Source organism: Balaenoptera borealis, assembly GCF_965194805.1.
Source record: "Balaenoptera borealis genome assembly, chromosome: 5".
Classification (NCBI taxonomy): domain Eukaryota; kingdom Metazoa; phylum Chordata; class Mammalia; order Artiodactyla; family Balaenopteridae; genus Balaenoptera; species Balaenoptera borealis.
The window spans coordinates 66,632,563-66,648,458 of NC_138862.1; the positions used below are offsets into that span (position 1 = coordinate 66,632,563).

The window sequence follows — 15,896 nt, forward strand, 5'->3', positions numbered from 1 at the left end:
TGGCAATCTGTATATCTTCTTTGAAGAAATGTCTATTTAGGTCTTCCACCCACTTTTAGATTGGATTGTTTGTTTTTTTGATATTGAGCTGCATGAGCTGCTCGTATATTTTGGAGATTAATCCTTTGTCAGTTGCTTCATTTGCAAATATTTTCTCCCATTCTGAAGGTTGTCTTTTTGTCTTGTTTATGGTTTCCTTTGCTGTGCAAAAACTTTTAAGTTTCATTAGGTCCCATTTGTTTATTTTTGTTTTTATTTCCATTTTTCTAGGAGGTGGGTCAAAAAGGATCTTGCTGTGATTTATGTCAAAGAGTGTTCTGCCTATGTTTTTCTCTAAGAGTTTTATAGTGTCTGGCCTTATATTTAGGTCTTTAATCCATTTTGAGTTTATTTTTGTGTATGGTGTTAGGAAGTGTTCTAATTTCATTCTTTTACATGTAGCGGTCCAGTTTTCCCAGCACCACTTATTGAAGAGGCTGTCTTTTCTCCATTGTATATTCTTGCCTCCTTTATCAAAGATAAGGTGACCATATGTGCGTGGGTTTATCTCTGGGCTTTCTATCCTGTTCCATTGATCTATATTTCTGTTTTTGTGCCAGTACCATACTGTCTTGATTACTGTAGCTTTGTAGTATAGTCTGAAGTCCAGGAGCCTGATTCCTCCAGCTCCGTTTTTCTTTCTCAAGATTGTTTTGGCTATTTGGTGCTGAGATGAGGACCTCCGGGAGGCCTCACTCCGATTGATATTCTGCGGGGGCTGAAGTTCTCTGTTAGTCCAGCGGTTTGGACTTGGAGCTCCCCCCACAGGAGCATGGGCCTGACCTCCGGCCTGGGAACCAAGATCCTGCAAGCTTCATGGCATGGTTAAAAAAAAAGGAAGAAAGAAAGAAAAAAAGGAGCAGTACAATATCAAAGAATAAAAAATAAAATAAAATTAGAAAGATAAAGAATATATTAGGAAAAATAAAACTATAATTGAAACAACTGCAACTAGGTAAAATAAAACCACAGCAGAAAAAAGAAAAAAAAAAAAGTGGGGGGGGTGCCAACAAGCCAAAAGGAGAGATCACTAACAAAGTATAAAGAATAAAATAAAATCAGAAAAGTAAAAGATTTATTAGGAAAAATAAAAATATAAAAGAATCAACAAGGTAAAACAGAACCCCAATCTAAAAAAGGAAAAAAAAAAAAAAAAGCCTTGGGTGTGGAGGCAGAGTTTAGGTGGAGGGTGGAACTTAGGCAGAGGCAGGGTTTAGGGTGGGGTAGGACCTAGGCAGGTGGCGGGTGAAGTTTGAGTGTGGCACGGGGCCTCTGCTTAGGACATGCATGGAAGGGGAGAGGCAGCATATGGAAAGAAGGCCCTCTGGAGTGTGGGATTCCAGCGTTTGGATGTAGGGCCCTGAGTGAGGCTGTGTGGATGGGGTTTAGGCCCAGCTCGTGGGAGGGGGTCTCCGAGTGTAGAGGTGTGGCCCTGCGTGGGGGTGTAGGGGCGGGGCTTGGGCTCTGCACGGCAGGAGGGAGGCTCCGAGGGCAGAGGATTAGGCCTGGGAGCCCAACAGGCTTCCCGGCGCCTAAGTGGACAGGGAAAGCACTCACCTCGTTCCCTTCTGTTCCCCCACCACCGTCTCCTCCAGGGTCTACCCCATCCCCGCTGGACCCCTAACCGTGGGTGCGTCCCACTGGGTGTAGGAACTTCTTCCCTTCCCCAGCCACCACTCAGGGGTGCTGTCCCGGAGGTCCGGCCTTTACTTTTGCTCCCCTTTCCCTCCCTCCCACTCCCCCAGGACCCGCGCAGCTGGCAGGGGCCTAGGTGGGCAGAGAATCAGGCCCGGGATTCTCAACAGGTTCCTGGGGGTCCAACTGTCCTGCCTTCTTTTGGATTATGAAAACATTTTTTATTATTCCATTTTTCTTCTTCACGTTTTAGTTACACATTCCTACAATAGTTCTTTTAGCAGTTACCCTAGAGATTACAATATGCCTTCTTGATGTATTACCGTCTACCTTAAGTAAGTACTTTTGATTTTACCACTTCCTAAATAAGGCAAGAAACTTTGCAACAGTTAAACTGCATTTATCACCCTCCCACAGTTTGAGCTATTATTACCATTGTATTGTATTTTAGTTCTACATATGGGGTTATTATTGTTTTGATGTAAACAGTCAACATTCTTGTACATTTAACCACACATTTACCCTTTCCAGTGCTCTTCAATGCTAACATCTGATATCATTTTCCTTTAGCCTGAAGAACTTCGTGGTGTTTCTTTTGGTTTACAGCTGCTGGCATTGAATTCTCTCATGTTTTGTTTGTCTGGAAACATCTTTACTTAACCTTCATTTTTATTTTTACATCTGTATTGTGGCATAATTTACATGTAATAAAATTTACCTACATTTTAGATGTATAGTTTGATGAATTTTGGTAAATTGCATGCATACATGTACAGAGTCATGCAGCCAGCCCCCCACAATCCAGTTTCAGCACACTTCTTTCACTCAGCAAAAGCTCCCTTCTGCCCTTTTGCAGTACATCCTTTCCCCCAGGGAACCACTGATGTGCTTCAGGTCATTATAGTTTTGCCTTTTCTAGAATTTCATACAAATGGAATCATATAGTACGTTATGACTTTTGTGACTAGGTTCTTTCATTTAGCATGATGCTTTTGAGATTCATCCATGCTGTTATGTGTATCAGTAGTTCATTCCTCTTAATTGCTGAGTAATATTCTATTGCATAGATATGCTATATTTTGATTACCCGTTCACTAGATGATGAATATTTGTATTATTACCATTTGTGGTTATTATGAATGCTTATGCTATATTCAAATACAAGTCTTGTGAGGACATATTTTTATTTTTCTTAGGTAAATATCTAGGAATGAAATCGCTGGACTACATGGTACGTATATGTTTAACTTTAAAAAAAACTGCCGAACTGATTTTCCAAGTGGCTGTACCACTTTGCATGCCTGCTTATAATGTATGAGGATTCCAGTTTCTCCATATTCACCAAGGCTTCATATTGTCAGTCTTTTTAATTTCAGCTGTCTTACTGGGTAAACTGTAGTTTTAATCTGCATTTTTCTAATGACTACAATTTGGGGCATCTTTTCATGGGCTTGTGGGCCAACTATATAGCTTCTTTGGTAAAATGTTTGCTCAAATCTTTTGTCCAATTTGTTTTTGTCGAATCTTGAGAGTTATTTATATATTCTGAATACAAGTCCTTTATCAGATACATATTTCGTTTTGCAAATATTTTCTTTCTATCTGTGGTTCACCTATTCATTTTCTTAATGCTGTGTCTTGATATTAGTATGGTGGATTATACTGAATAATTTTGAAATATTGAACTAACATTGCATTGCCAGGATAAACTTCCTTGATTGTGGTGTATTATTCTTTTTATATATTACTGGATTCAATTGCTAATATCTTGCTGGAATCTTTGTGTTTCTGTTTATAAGGTATATTAGTCTCCAGTTTTCTTTCCTAGTACTATCTTTGTCTGGTTTTGGTATTGGGGTAAAGCTGCCCTCATAAAGTAAGTTGGGAACTGTTCCCTCATCTTATATTTTCTGGAAGAAACTGTAGAAATAATGTTATTTATTCTTTAAACATTTGGCAAATTCACCAGTGGAACCATCTGGGTTTAGAGCTTCCTTTTTTGAAAGATTTTAAATCATGAATTCAATCTCTTTAATATCTATTTAATCTTTAGTACATCTCATAGTTTGTAATTTTCAAGAAATTAGTCAATTTAATTGAAGTTGTTGAATTTTTGTGTGTAGAGTTGTTCTTCATAGTATCCCCTCAATATTCTTTTAATGTCTATAGGGTCTGTAGTCATATTCCTCTTTCATTCCTGATATTGGCAATCCCTGCCTACTGCTGGATTTATCAAGTTTTATTGAGTTTTTTGTTTCATTGATATTTATCTATTGGTTTTCTGTTTTCAATTTCATTGATTTTTTGCCCATATCTTTATTTTTTCCATTCTTCTGCTGTTTGGGGTTGATTTAGCTCATCTTTTTAAAAGTTTCTCAAGGTGGAAGTTTAGATTGTTGATTTGAGAACTTTCTTCTTTGCCAATATAAGCATTTAATGCTATAAATCTCTCTCTAAGCAATGCTTTAATTGCATCCACAAATTTTGATGTGTTGTATTTTCCATTTTTGTTCAGTTCTAGATATTTTCTAATTTTTGCTTTAGAAAAGTATTTTAAATAATTCAAGAGGAGAAGAATACTCTCATATTTACCTATGTATTTGTTATTTTTGTTGCTCTCTCTTCATTTCTGATATCCCAAGTTTCCTTCCTCTGGTATCATTTTGCTTCAGTCTGAAGGACTTCCTCTAGCAATTATTTTTGGGCAGGTCTGCTGGCTCTTAGTTTTCCTTCATTGAGAATGTCTTTATTTCACCTTCCTTCCTGAAAGTATTTTTGCTGGATATAGAATTCTGGCTTGACAGTGTTTTTTCTTTCTTCACTTTAGGAATGTTGTTCCACTTCCTTCTGTCCTCCATAGTATCTAATAAGAATTCCAAGTTCTTATTAGAACAAGTTTAACTGAACAAGTTTAAGTTCAGTTCTTAAACTTGTATGCTGTTTGGAGTCAGCATGGGCATGGGCATATGCACTTGGAAGTGAGCCCAAGAATTCATAAGCAACTTTATGGGGTTCCTTTCCCAATCTCCTCTCTGTGGCAATCTCTTCAGTACTTTCTGGTTACCTGGAATTCTCCAACCAGAAAGTTGGAGCTTTTTATTGACTCTGTTGCACAATTTTTGCAATTACACTGATGTCCAGGATCAACCAGCAGGAGGACAGAGAGAAAACAAAAAGCAACAGGGGTCTGTCCCACACAGGTGATCACAGCTCCTCTGATCAGAGACGAAGGTTCCCCTCCCTCAGCATTTTAGAATCCTGCAGGTCCAACCGTCACTACAGATGCTGCCACTGCCACTGCCACCACGGGATTTCTTAGGGGCTGGCGTGTAAGAGAATGGAGAAAAGAAAAAAGGCGGGCTTCCCCCACTCTCTCAGAGCATTAGGAGACTCTTCTCTGTTCTTTGAGCCAGAGCTAGAGGGTTTCTCCTGGAGCTCCCTCTGTGCAGATACCCACATTTAGGTTTTATGCTGCTTATTGGAGCAAAACAATGACAAACTCACTACCAGTTTGATAGTACTTCAAATTCTAGTCCTCTTCCCCAATCACCAACTACTATTTAATTTTCAGAGTCCTCAAAAATCTGCTCTATATATTATGTCCAGGTTTTTTGTTTTGTTTTGTTTTGTTTTGTTTTAGCTGCATCCATTGTGGAATATGTGCAATACTCCATTGTACCTGGAATTGGAAAATTCTATCTTGTTTGAGCCACTGAATTACTGTTGGGTCCCTGGTTACAGCAGCTGGGCCTATCCTAACTTACTGAGCCAATTCCACCATTCCTTTGTTCTTGCAATGCATCTACTCTGCAATCCTTTAACCTTGAATCAATCCTAAAATCCACCTATCTGCCCCCTACACCCAGAATGATGAGCTGGGCTGGAGAAAATTCATCCAACCATGTGGGCTGGTGGCCTTTCACTTGTTAAATATCTCTGCCCAGCTCTCTCCTGTTCTTCACAGAAATTACTATTAATAGTTGTCTTGGACCTTTATTGCTATCCTTTCACTCTCGCAGCAGATGTCTTTACCTCCTATGTCTTAGAGAAAACTAGGTGGCTTCTTACTGCTCACCTATAGATGTGTCTTCCCTTCTGTTTTAAATAGGCATCCCTCTTTCCCGCCTCCTGTTGAAGGAGCTAATGCTTCTTATGCTCTGGATCCTATCTCCTCCTGCCTTCTCAATATTATCCATAAATTATTATCCCTCTTTCTTCCATCTTCCACTTGTCTTCTCCAACGGCTCCTATACTTCAGCATATAATATGGAAAGTCTTTATCTTATCTCAAATATTGCAAACATCTCCTAATACTCCTTCTGCACTAGTCAGATTAGTTAGATTAAGGTAATCTAACAGTGTTAACAATATTTGGATCTCTGACGCTTAACACACACACAAATTATTTTTTTACTCATGCAAAGTTCAGTGTAGGTGTTCTTGGTTGGGTGGCTCTCCTGGGCACCTCTTCTCTGACTCAGGGATCCAGGTTCCTCCCATCTTGTGACACGACCGTCTTCACCATGAGACCTCCAGGGCTGCTGTGGAAGGGAAGACAGTATGAGGTAGATTCACTTAACCACCTTGGCTCAGAATGCCCTATACACTTTTACTCACATTCCTTTAGCCAGAGCTAGCCACATGGTTCCACCTGGAAAGATCTAGGAAATGTTGACACTCGTGGAGCAAATGCTTCCCTGCATCATGAATATTCAGTAGTCAGCCAACTATTTCAGCCACACTCCTTATCTCTGATCTTACCATATATCCATCCACACGGAATCTATCATGGTCTTCTTACCACAGATCTGATCATGTCACTTCTCCGTTTAGCACCCAATTACAGCTGACTGCCAACTGAATGAAATCCAAACCTTTTATCAAGGTATTCAATACCATTTAGGATCTAGCCCTTCCAGCCCTATCTCCTATAAGGTCTTGTCTTAGGCATTAGTCCCATCAAACTGCTTCTAATTCCCAGTTATTGGGAACAAGTTACAATTACTGTTACTTGCCTCTTTACATTAGCACACACTCTTCCATCTTTCTGAAATGTCCTTCTTTGCTGTATCTAGTGGAAAAATTTCTACCTCTTCTTCAAAACTTGTTATAAGCATCTTCCTCTGTGAACCTTTTGTAGCCTTTTTTTTTTTTTTAATCTTAGTTTGGCCTCGCCGCGGGGCATGTGAGGTCTTAGCTCCCCCCACCCCCATCCCCGACCAGGGATCAGGCCTGCGCCCCTGCAGTGGAAGTGCAGAGTCTTAACCACTGGACCACCAGGGAAGTCCCTGTAGCCCTCTGTTTTAAGTAGAGTTGATCATTTAGTTCCTTTGTGCCACAACTGAGCATCAGCAAACCTCCATGTAGTACCCATTTCACTGAGTTGAACTTGTATTTTTATTTACCTGTCTCTCTTCTTTTAAACTATGAGCTCCTTGAGAACTGGGACCATGACTTACTATCTCAGTATCTCCAGCGCCTAATACAGTGTCTGCCACAAGATGGATGTTTAACAAATGTTTCATGTAATGCATAATTAAATGAATGAATAAATGATGTACAATTTAAAATATTTCTTACACTTAAATTTCAGTTTAGTGTTCATTCAATATTTAAAAGTTCTTGGAGAAAGCGATGGACTTGTGCTATATTTACTGTATCTTCTTTTAATGAAGAAGAATGGCCGGCATTAAATTAAAGCCTTACAGATATAAACTAACATAAATTCTTGATTTGGTGAGGGAAGCTTCTTCACACTCAATCAAAAAAGTTAATGAAAATAATGCAAAAATGAGCTGAAGCTACAAGGAGGTTACAGTGACTGATTCTTACTGATGCAGAAATAATACTGAATGTTTCAATTCTGGGAAGTCAAAGAGCACGGAGAACAGTGATAAGACTGAGAGGATTTGGGGTGATTGAGATGAAAAGTGTGAGGAAACAATTATTTCAGTCTGTAATATAATCATGAGAGGTGGGTGGGGCGCAAGCATACTTTCCTGAACTTTTCCCTTCTGAACCATGAAAAAACAACTCAATTAGAGTTAATATACATTTTGAATTAACTGTATTTCATTAATAATTCTTCAAAAATCATTATTCATCTCTGTTATATATACTATCTCTTAATTACCTAGACTGTTCAGTTAATCGGCTCATCATTCCATCTCTGACCAGTCTATATGAGTGGAGTCACTGTACCTTCAAAAACAATAAATAACAAACAAAACCCCCCAAAACCAAATATCCTGATGCCCATGTTATCTCTTCTGAACCATAATCAGTTATTGCCATAATTCAGGTGGTCTCCAGCTTGATCTGTGCTGAAACTTTGTCACCCGGGGGGGGTGGAGGGGAGTCAGTGGGGAGCTGGAGTGAGGCAGGAATATTCTCTATCAAATGGAGCTAAGAATCAGGAGAACTGTCCCAGCTATAGGACTGGTGCAGAGCAGGAAAGGAGGCTGAGACAGTCTCAGTCCTCATTTCTGACATCAGTTTTGGCAGAATATGGAAGCAACAGTGGGAGGTCTCCCTCTCCATGAATTTGGAGATCAGGGACATAAGGTCACCTTCTGAGTTGAACTAGTAAAGTTCACAATGGATGTGGTTAGTCACCTGTGGGAGTAAAGCAAGAGACTGTCTGAAATGTGTGGCTCTCAGGAAACTCCAATCAAGGGAGGCAATCCAGATGTAATCAGAGGAAGGCAGGTCCAGAATGTGAATGTCATTTCGTAGAAGGTATTTAATCAACTGAATTGTACAATGCCTGGGGGAAGACTATATGAAGGTGGGTGAGGGTGTGGGCAGAGGGGAAATGGTCACCTTGGACTACAGGAAATAAAAACCCAAGGCATCTTAACTCGGCAGTGCACACCCAAGCCCTATGCCAAGGAGAGACCCTGCCTTTTGTGGTTGCTATGGGACAGGAGTGCCTCTTCTGATCTCTCTTCAGTATCCTGTGTTCATTCTGATCCTGGGACTGGCTGCCCTGGGCAGTGGACATAAGCTTTTCAGTCCCTGGGAAGAAATGCCTCCCACTGTAAACATGTACTATGGCTATGAGTAAGCTCATGGATTTGAGTGATTCAGGTGACCCTGGATTCTGAAAACTTCTGAAAACCTGATGAGAGTAAACACTGGAATTTGGAAGGTGGTTAGTTCCTCAAGGGGTTGCTACCCATGAGACCTCCTGGTAGGCAGCTACAGCCTTCTTCCAGGAATGCACCGACCTCCTCTTCAGTCCTTTTCTGCCTTCCATGGACAGTATCACAGTATCCACTTAGGTCAAGGATTCTCAACCCCATCAGATCCAATGACCTATTTTTAAGTGAATGTTTTGTTAGGTCCCATTTATTATTCCGAAAAGAAATTCACAAGTTGTAAACCTCCTATACACATTTCTAAAAGTCAATACAATGTCCTAACTATAAAGATAAAGAAAAATTACTGGTAGAAGAGGAATAATTTATAATTAAATAATATGTACTGGAGTGTATTAATATTTAGGGATGACTAACTAGCAGGTAGAATGAAGCAGTTGCTTTGAGATCCGAGTGAACGTGACAGAGACAAATGGAGACAGAGACACGTGTGCGGACAACTCAAATAACAAGAGCAAATTGCTGGCAGCGAAGTGCTTTTCTGAAATTGTGACTACTGTTGGTAAAGTTCTGAACAAATACAGTGTAATCCTCTCTTCCTTTAAAAATGCCTAGGAGGTGTTTGCAGAAAAGTCAGTGTATATTAAAATATGCAGAAGTAACTTGTATTTCCAAGTAAGATGGGATTGAGTTTCACAGCCAGATAATTATAAACAGGTTTTTCCACACAAATGTCCAGTGTGACTTTTGAAGGCTGCACAGGACACACGACACTTGTTGGTGTAGTGCCTGTGCTGCACATGATCAAATAGCCAGCATCCTTGGTTCCTCTCCATAAATGTCACTAGTGCCCCTCCTAATAATTGTGACAATCAAAAATGTCCCCTGGAGTTTCCAATATATCTCCTAGGGGGTGGTAACACTCCTATTGAGAGACACTGACTTAAGTGAACAGGAATCAATATGAGGGTCCAATAAGGCAAATGTGCTTTCTTATGGCACAGTCATTCCATGAGCTGGCATCACAGATCACCCCATGGTGGAAAGAAGGGACAAGGGTGGATGAAAGTTGGGTAGAGTACCTAGTGCTAGAGGAAGAAGCAGAAATCCAGGCAGAACAATAAGTCAGAACTTATGAGGGGAAACCAGGATAACAGTTCACCTCTGGGACTTGGGCCAACATACAGAGAAAGGCCAGCATAGAGAGAACTGTGGTCCTGGGGCCACAGGGGTACCCAGGTTTGTTCTTGGTGCCAGATATTGCAGATCTGGCTGAAAGGGAAGAATTTAGGTCAACGTAGGAGCCCAAAAGTAGTGACTTGGTTCCTAGAATGTGGGTCTGGGAATGTGAAATTTCCAAACTCCTTATGCATAGCCTCAGCAAAAAATGACTCAATGTCAGGCATGGGCTTAAGTCTTCTCAGATAGTAGCAGCTGAGAAGAAAGCGAAGGCAGGAGAGACCAACAGCCACAGTTTCTCAATGCCATGTGATTGAAGAGGGTATGTCTACACAACTTTTGATTTTCTTACATTAGAGTATTTTTTTGTCCTCACTTAAACACATATGAATCAACCCATTCTTCAAACAAAAATATATGTTCAAGAGGACAAGATTTGGGCATTCACAAACCATTCCTCACGCCGCCCCTACATCATCTATCTGTTGCTTTGCTGTGGGTGGACATAAAACAGCTGCCTGGAACTCAGATTTGGAGTCCATTTCCAAAAGTGGGGTCATAAAGGCGTGGACATAAATCGCAGCAATGCTTATACTGAATACCACAGTTTACAAGGGTAAGTACATAACTTTGCCTGGAGCCCAGACCAAGGCCAGCCCTACAACCCATGCTTTGTGACTCAGGAGCAAAACAACACTCACACAAACCAGATATTCCCCAAAGACCATCTCAACAGGATGATGCCTCATCTCCCATGACTGTTCCCAAGGTCCCATCCAAGACCATTATCTAATCTCTGCTCAGGACTCAAATTACCTAATGTTTTTACTTCATTGGATTAAGCAGGCTCCTTTGTGCATACAGTTCCTGAAAAAAAAAAAAAAAAAAAAAGATGTTCTCATTTCAGTTACCTCCCTTTCAGAGGTCTTATTACTTCATCTGTCCCACGTTCATTATAGTGGATGGTCATGAGAACAAGTTCAGCTGTATAGTCCTTGATGGAATGTATTAGCAAAATTGAGTCTTAAAAAGAAAGAGAGAGAGAGAAAAATAAAAGCATTCTGTGCATGAAAAGAATTTTCCAATTCAGCCTGTAAATTGAGGGAAGAGACTAAAAAATTATCTGCTATTATAAAATATTCAAGGAGACAGCTGGCAATATATTTTTTTCTTCCAGAAGCTTCAATCCAATCATGGTTAAGGTATTGCTGAATTACGTACCTGAGGTCCCAACTCATTGTGCTGACCTCTCACTTGTTCTCTGATACCTTCCATCCCTCCACTCTTTCCCACTCTCTCCTGATGCCTCCTATTTCCGTATATACACCACCCTCCAAGCCTATCTCTGTCCCTAGCTTTTGAGCACGTGCCTGGGTAGATTTGAAGGCCGCTTACCTTTTGGTTGTTCCCTCGGTGCCAGTGACCAAGGATTTGATTATCTGGTAGTTTAAGATCTGAGATGCCACCAGAAGTAACTCTGGACAAGGCACTCTATGAAAAGGAAGAACATCTGCATGTATGTGCTAATATATTTCTCTGTGCTTTTTCCTATATGAATGTGTCCTTAGGATTTTCTTCCTGTGTGTATCTCAATTTAAAAACCTAAATCCAGCATGTATATGTATTACGGATTCACTTTGCTGTACAGTAGAAACTAACACAATATTGTAAAGTAACTATATTCCAATAAAAATTTTAAAAAAATAAAAAATAAAAACCTAAATCCAGATCCACGTCCCTATTCAGAAAGCTTTAATGGTTCCCTGCTGCCCACAAAAATCAAGATCCTCTGTGATTTTCCCCCAACACACCTTTTCAACAAATCAATTCCTTTAGCCACAATGAGAGAAGCTGTACAAAGCGGTGGCTGGATGTATAGCCTTTGGGCTCAAATCCCAGCTCAGTCACTTATAGTTTGTATCCTCAGGTGAGTTACTTAAACCTCTCTACACTTCAGTTTCCTCAACTGTAAAAGTGGCTTAATAATAGAAATAGTTTAAATTGCATGAGAATCAAGAGAATTAATAAATGTTAGTTGCTGAGAACAATGTCTGATACATGATAAGCATCATCTACTATTGCGATTATTATTACTCACTACCCTCAATACACTTGTATTTTTCTATTTTTGTACCTTTTCTTACAGTTGCCAATTTCTGAAATGCTCGTCCCTTCTCTCCACTTCCCATCCTTTAAAGTCCTGATCAGATTTTTCCTTTTCCTCAGACTTCCCTGGCCTGTGCAGTTCATGGTGTTCTTTTGTGCACCAATACGCAAATTATCTATTCCAATAGTGTTGCAAATGGTCATTTGTTGCTTCATGGCACTTGTATTGCTGCTTTATAATATAATCCAAATATAATTTCACCTGGTCTCCCCGAGTTGGCCTGTGAGTCCTTTGAAGGCAAGGACTCAGACCAGTTTTTGTATAGAGCTCAGCACCTGGTAGATTGCCTTCCCAATTATAGTTGAATAAAGATCTGTTTGTTTGACTTGATTGATCCGCAGATTGAATACAAGTTTGCTGGATGCTTTCAGAAGTGGTGGGCTAAAGGGAGTGCAGAAGCGTTGGAACCTTAGTTATTCACTTGCAGAACATTTATGAAGTGTCTGTGCAAGGCTCTCCACTTCCACCTTGCACCTGACAAGGTGTCACACCCACCTCTAGGAGGCACCTGGACTGTCTGATTAGTGGATGAGATCAGGTGCTGTGTTTGGCCAGAGGGTGCAGGCTTGGTAACCAGAAAGGCTTTTAGAATAGCAATTTGGGGGGATGCAGGGAGGCAGAGACAGAGTTCCCAGTCCTGGCTGTAACATCAAGGGTCTCCTAAAGAGCAGCTGCTTCTGCAAAGAGGTTTTGCAAATTCAGATCTTCCTTGCTTGGTTGTTCAGAGTTGCCCCTGGCTGGAGACTTCTGGCGTCTAAAAGGGCCAGGGTCAGGTAAGATAGGAGAAGAGCTAGCAAGGCATGGTATTGGGTCAAGACTTCTGGGTTCCAGTCCAGGTTGTTTCACTAACTTCCTGGGTGGCCTTGGACACTTATATCATTACCATACTCTTAAGTTCACTCATCCGTCAATGAGGGTGTTGGATGAACATGTAATCTCTAGCGTGCATGTTATCTCTAATATTCTTTCACCTTAGGAGTCTTCTCATAGTGGAGTCATTGGTAGCTACCAGGGGAGAGACAGAGACCTCCTTCAGCTGGAATTAAGATTCTTCTGGCCAGTGGAGCTCAACTCTGTGAGCCCTTAGGGTATGGGATGGTCTTATTTATTGGGAGTGGCCCTGCTTGCAACAGTCTTGGAATCCTTCTCCTTCTCCACCAAATCTGGGAAAGTAAGGACTTGGGATATAGAATAATGAAGAGATGTCAGGGTAATAATGGGGCAAAGGTCTTAAGTTGGGGCCATCCCTGTTTATCAAGTCGATTGTCTTCACCTCTGGATTATCCCTGAGTGTTCCCCCCTTGTGGTCCTGACAAAAGGACTGAAGTCACAGTCATTGATGAGGGTAGGGGTCTAGGGACATGAAGCAAGACTGCACTGATGTTAGGTGCCAAGTGTGCACAAGTGGTCACAGAACCCACACAGGCCTTGGGCTCAGCCCTATTGGTTCATTCCCCAGACCCGCCCATCCCTCCTGCTGGCAGAAGGCACTCTCTCCTTCCAGTCACCCTGATGTCCTTGGCAGCTTTCCTCAGATGCTCTGGCTGCTCCTGCCTGAGCACTCCTTTCCCTCTCAGCTTTAGCTCAGAGCAGACCCTCCCAAAGTAATTCACCTCTACTCCTCAGCTAAGGCAGCCAGTGGGTCTTCTTTACGTACATCAGGCTCCTGAGGCATGAGATCACTGAGGCCATGTCTCTTTGTACCTATGAGCCCATCTTGTGCCTGGAAAATCATGCCGAGGAGAAGGATATTGCTGTTGCCATCAGGGGAAATTGTGCTGTATTCTAGGACTTGGGGAATAGTCTGGCAATCAGATTACTGTCTAGGGCAGAACTAGTACAAGGATAATAGTTCTTTTGGGACAAGTGGTCAAATGTGGAAACATACATCTGTCCCATTTATGTATTTCACATTCTTTCTTTGTTTTCCCTCTCCTGGCAATGCAACAGCCCCTGCTAGGTGCTTGGCTCTGTGACACTTGCTGGAGGGGTATAGGAGGGAAGAGAAAACACATGGCCTGAACCTCCAAGGAGTTTGCAATCTGGTCAGAGAAACAAGGCGTTCACACATTTGCAAGAGTTCATAGGGTGGTCGAGAGTAAGGGGATTTTACCTGGGGTCCATGTTGAGCTTAAGCATCTAAGAATCCCAAGTTCATTTTTCTAGATAGATGATCCATAATTATCCTATTTCAAAAGCACACTAGACCCTCCCCCACAAAAGATGAAGAACTGAGCTCAAGTTAGCAGACCTGGGCTGGAGTCCTGGCTTTCCACTTTCTGACTGTGTAATAACACATTGTCTAACCTCCTTGAGCCTCAGTTTCTTAATCTCTAAAATAGGGAGAATAATTTCTGTCCTACCTATCTCATAGCATGGTTGTGAGGATCAAATGAGGCAAGCGTGTGGAAGTGCTTTATAAATCATAAAGCACCGTACAGGTAAAAGGCATCGTTAATATTTAAAACCAAAACACAAGGCCATACAGAATGAGAGAACATAGAGTTTATGGGAACCTAAGAGACGTTTGCACAAATATTTTCCTCTTGCAGATAATGAAATGAGACCCAGAGTGGATAGGTGGCCCAGGGACAGACAGACAGCTAATCTGGGACACAGCCAAGACCAGAGGACAGCCTCCTGAGGGCTCTGCCCTGGAACCGCAGCGGGAGCCAGGTAGCCAGCGCTCTCTGCGTCTGTGCTCCTGGGGCCCCGTCTGCTGCAGGCTGGGCTTCCTGCTCCCTCAGCCACGTGGACAACACTATCCGGCTAATGGTGGATTTATTCACCTCCTCACTCTACTCTGCTCCAACCCCTGTTTTCCATCCCTTACCATGCAGCCAACCCCTATAAAAATGGTTTCCAAGAGGAATCTGTGTCTCCTCTTACATCACCACCAAATAACTTCTGCCTCTCTGGAAGAGTCCCGGAGATAAGGTGAGGTCGGCTTATGTGCAAAAGTGAGAGGCCTTGTAGCCAGTCCAAATACTGCAGACAGAAGTTTTGTGAGCAAGGACTCTCTGAACAACCATTTGCCAAGATGGCTCATGTCTTTGCAGGCAAAGATTTAGGCACAAGTTTTGAAACTAATAACACAGGGGTGGCTTGATAGAAGGGGCCCTGGCGTGTTGGTGAAAGGTGGGCCAGTGGGAACCGTGGGCCTTTTATCTGTCTATTTCTTTCCAGCTGCTGCTAAAGGCCTCTAATGTTACATGAGTTCTTTTCTCTCCCAATCTAGAAGAGAATCGGGGAGCCAAGTTCTCCAGGTCATGCCCGTGTCTACGCCGGGTGTCACCTGCAGCCCTGCAGAACACAAAGGCTGCTTCTTTCAAAAAAGGCCTCTGGAGGAGGGTGCCCAGCCAAACTCTGTGATCCATTCTAGTGTTTAACTGTTGTCAAATCTTCAAAAGTGGGCCTTACAATGACCTTAAGATACCACCTTGGCAGTTTGTTTCCTCTGGTTCATACTGATTAGAGGTGGAGAACAGGCACTCACCAAGTTTTCCACTTAAAAGCATGCTTTTAAATACTTGATCATAATGCACCCCCTTAACCTACCCTTATCTAGACCTAATCATTTAAAAAACATTTTATGCGCTGACTAACTTGATTATAATCTTCTTCCACCGTTCTATAATCCCTGATATCTGACCCCCAGCTCTTCAATCCCACCCCCTGCAAACACAAACAAACAAAAAAAACCTCCCCCGCAGGGCTCCCCTCTCCTTTCTAGGCACCCACCTCTCTTCCCTTCCTAAGAACCTTTCCATCTTCAA

At 41.7% G+C, this 15,896-nt stretch overlaps 1 long non-coding RNA gene across 1 annotated transcript in view; it reads right to left on the reverse strand.

Moving 5' to 3' along the window:
- Positions 1-2,685: 2,685 nt before the first annotated feature.
- The window catches only part of LOC309630145, a 43,447-nt gene continuing 30,236 nt past the window's right edge, over positions 2,686-15,896 (reverse strand). Inside the window, exon 3 of the long non-coding RNA XR_014245447.1 lies at positions 2,686-6,215. This is a non-coding gene — a long non-coding RNA (uncharacterized lncRNA). The remainder of the gene's footprint in view (positions 6,216-15,896) is intronic.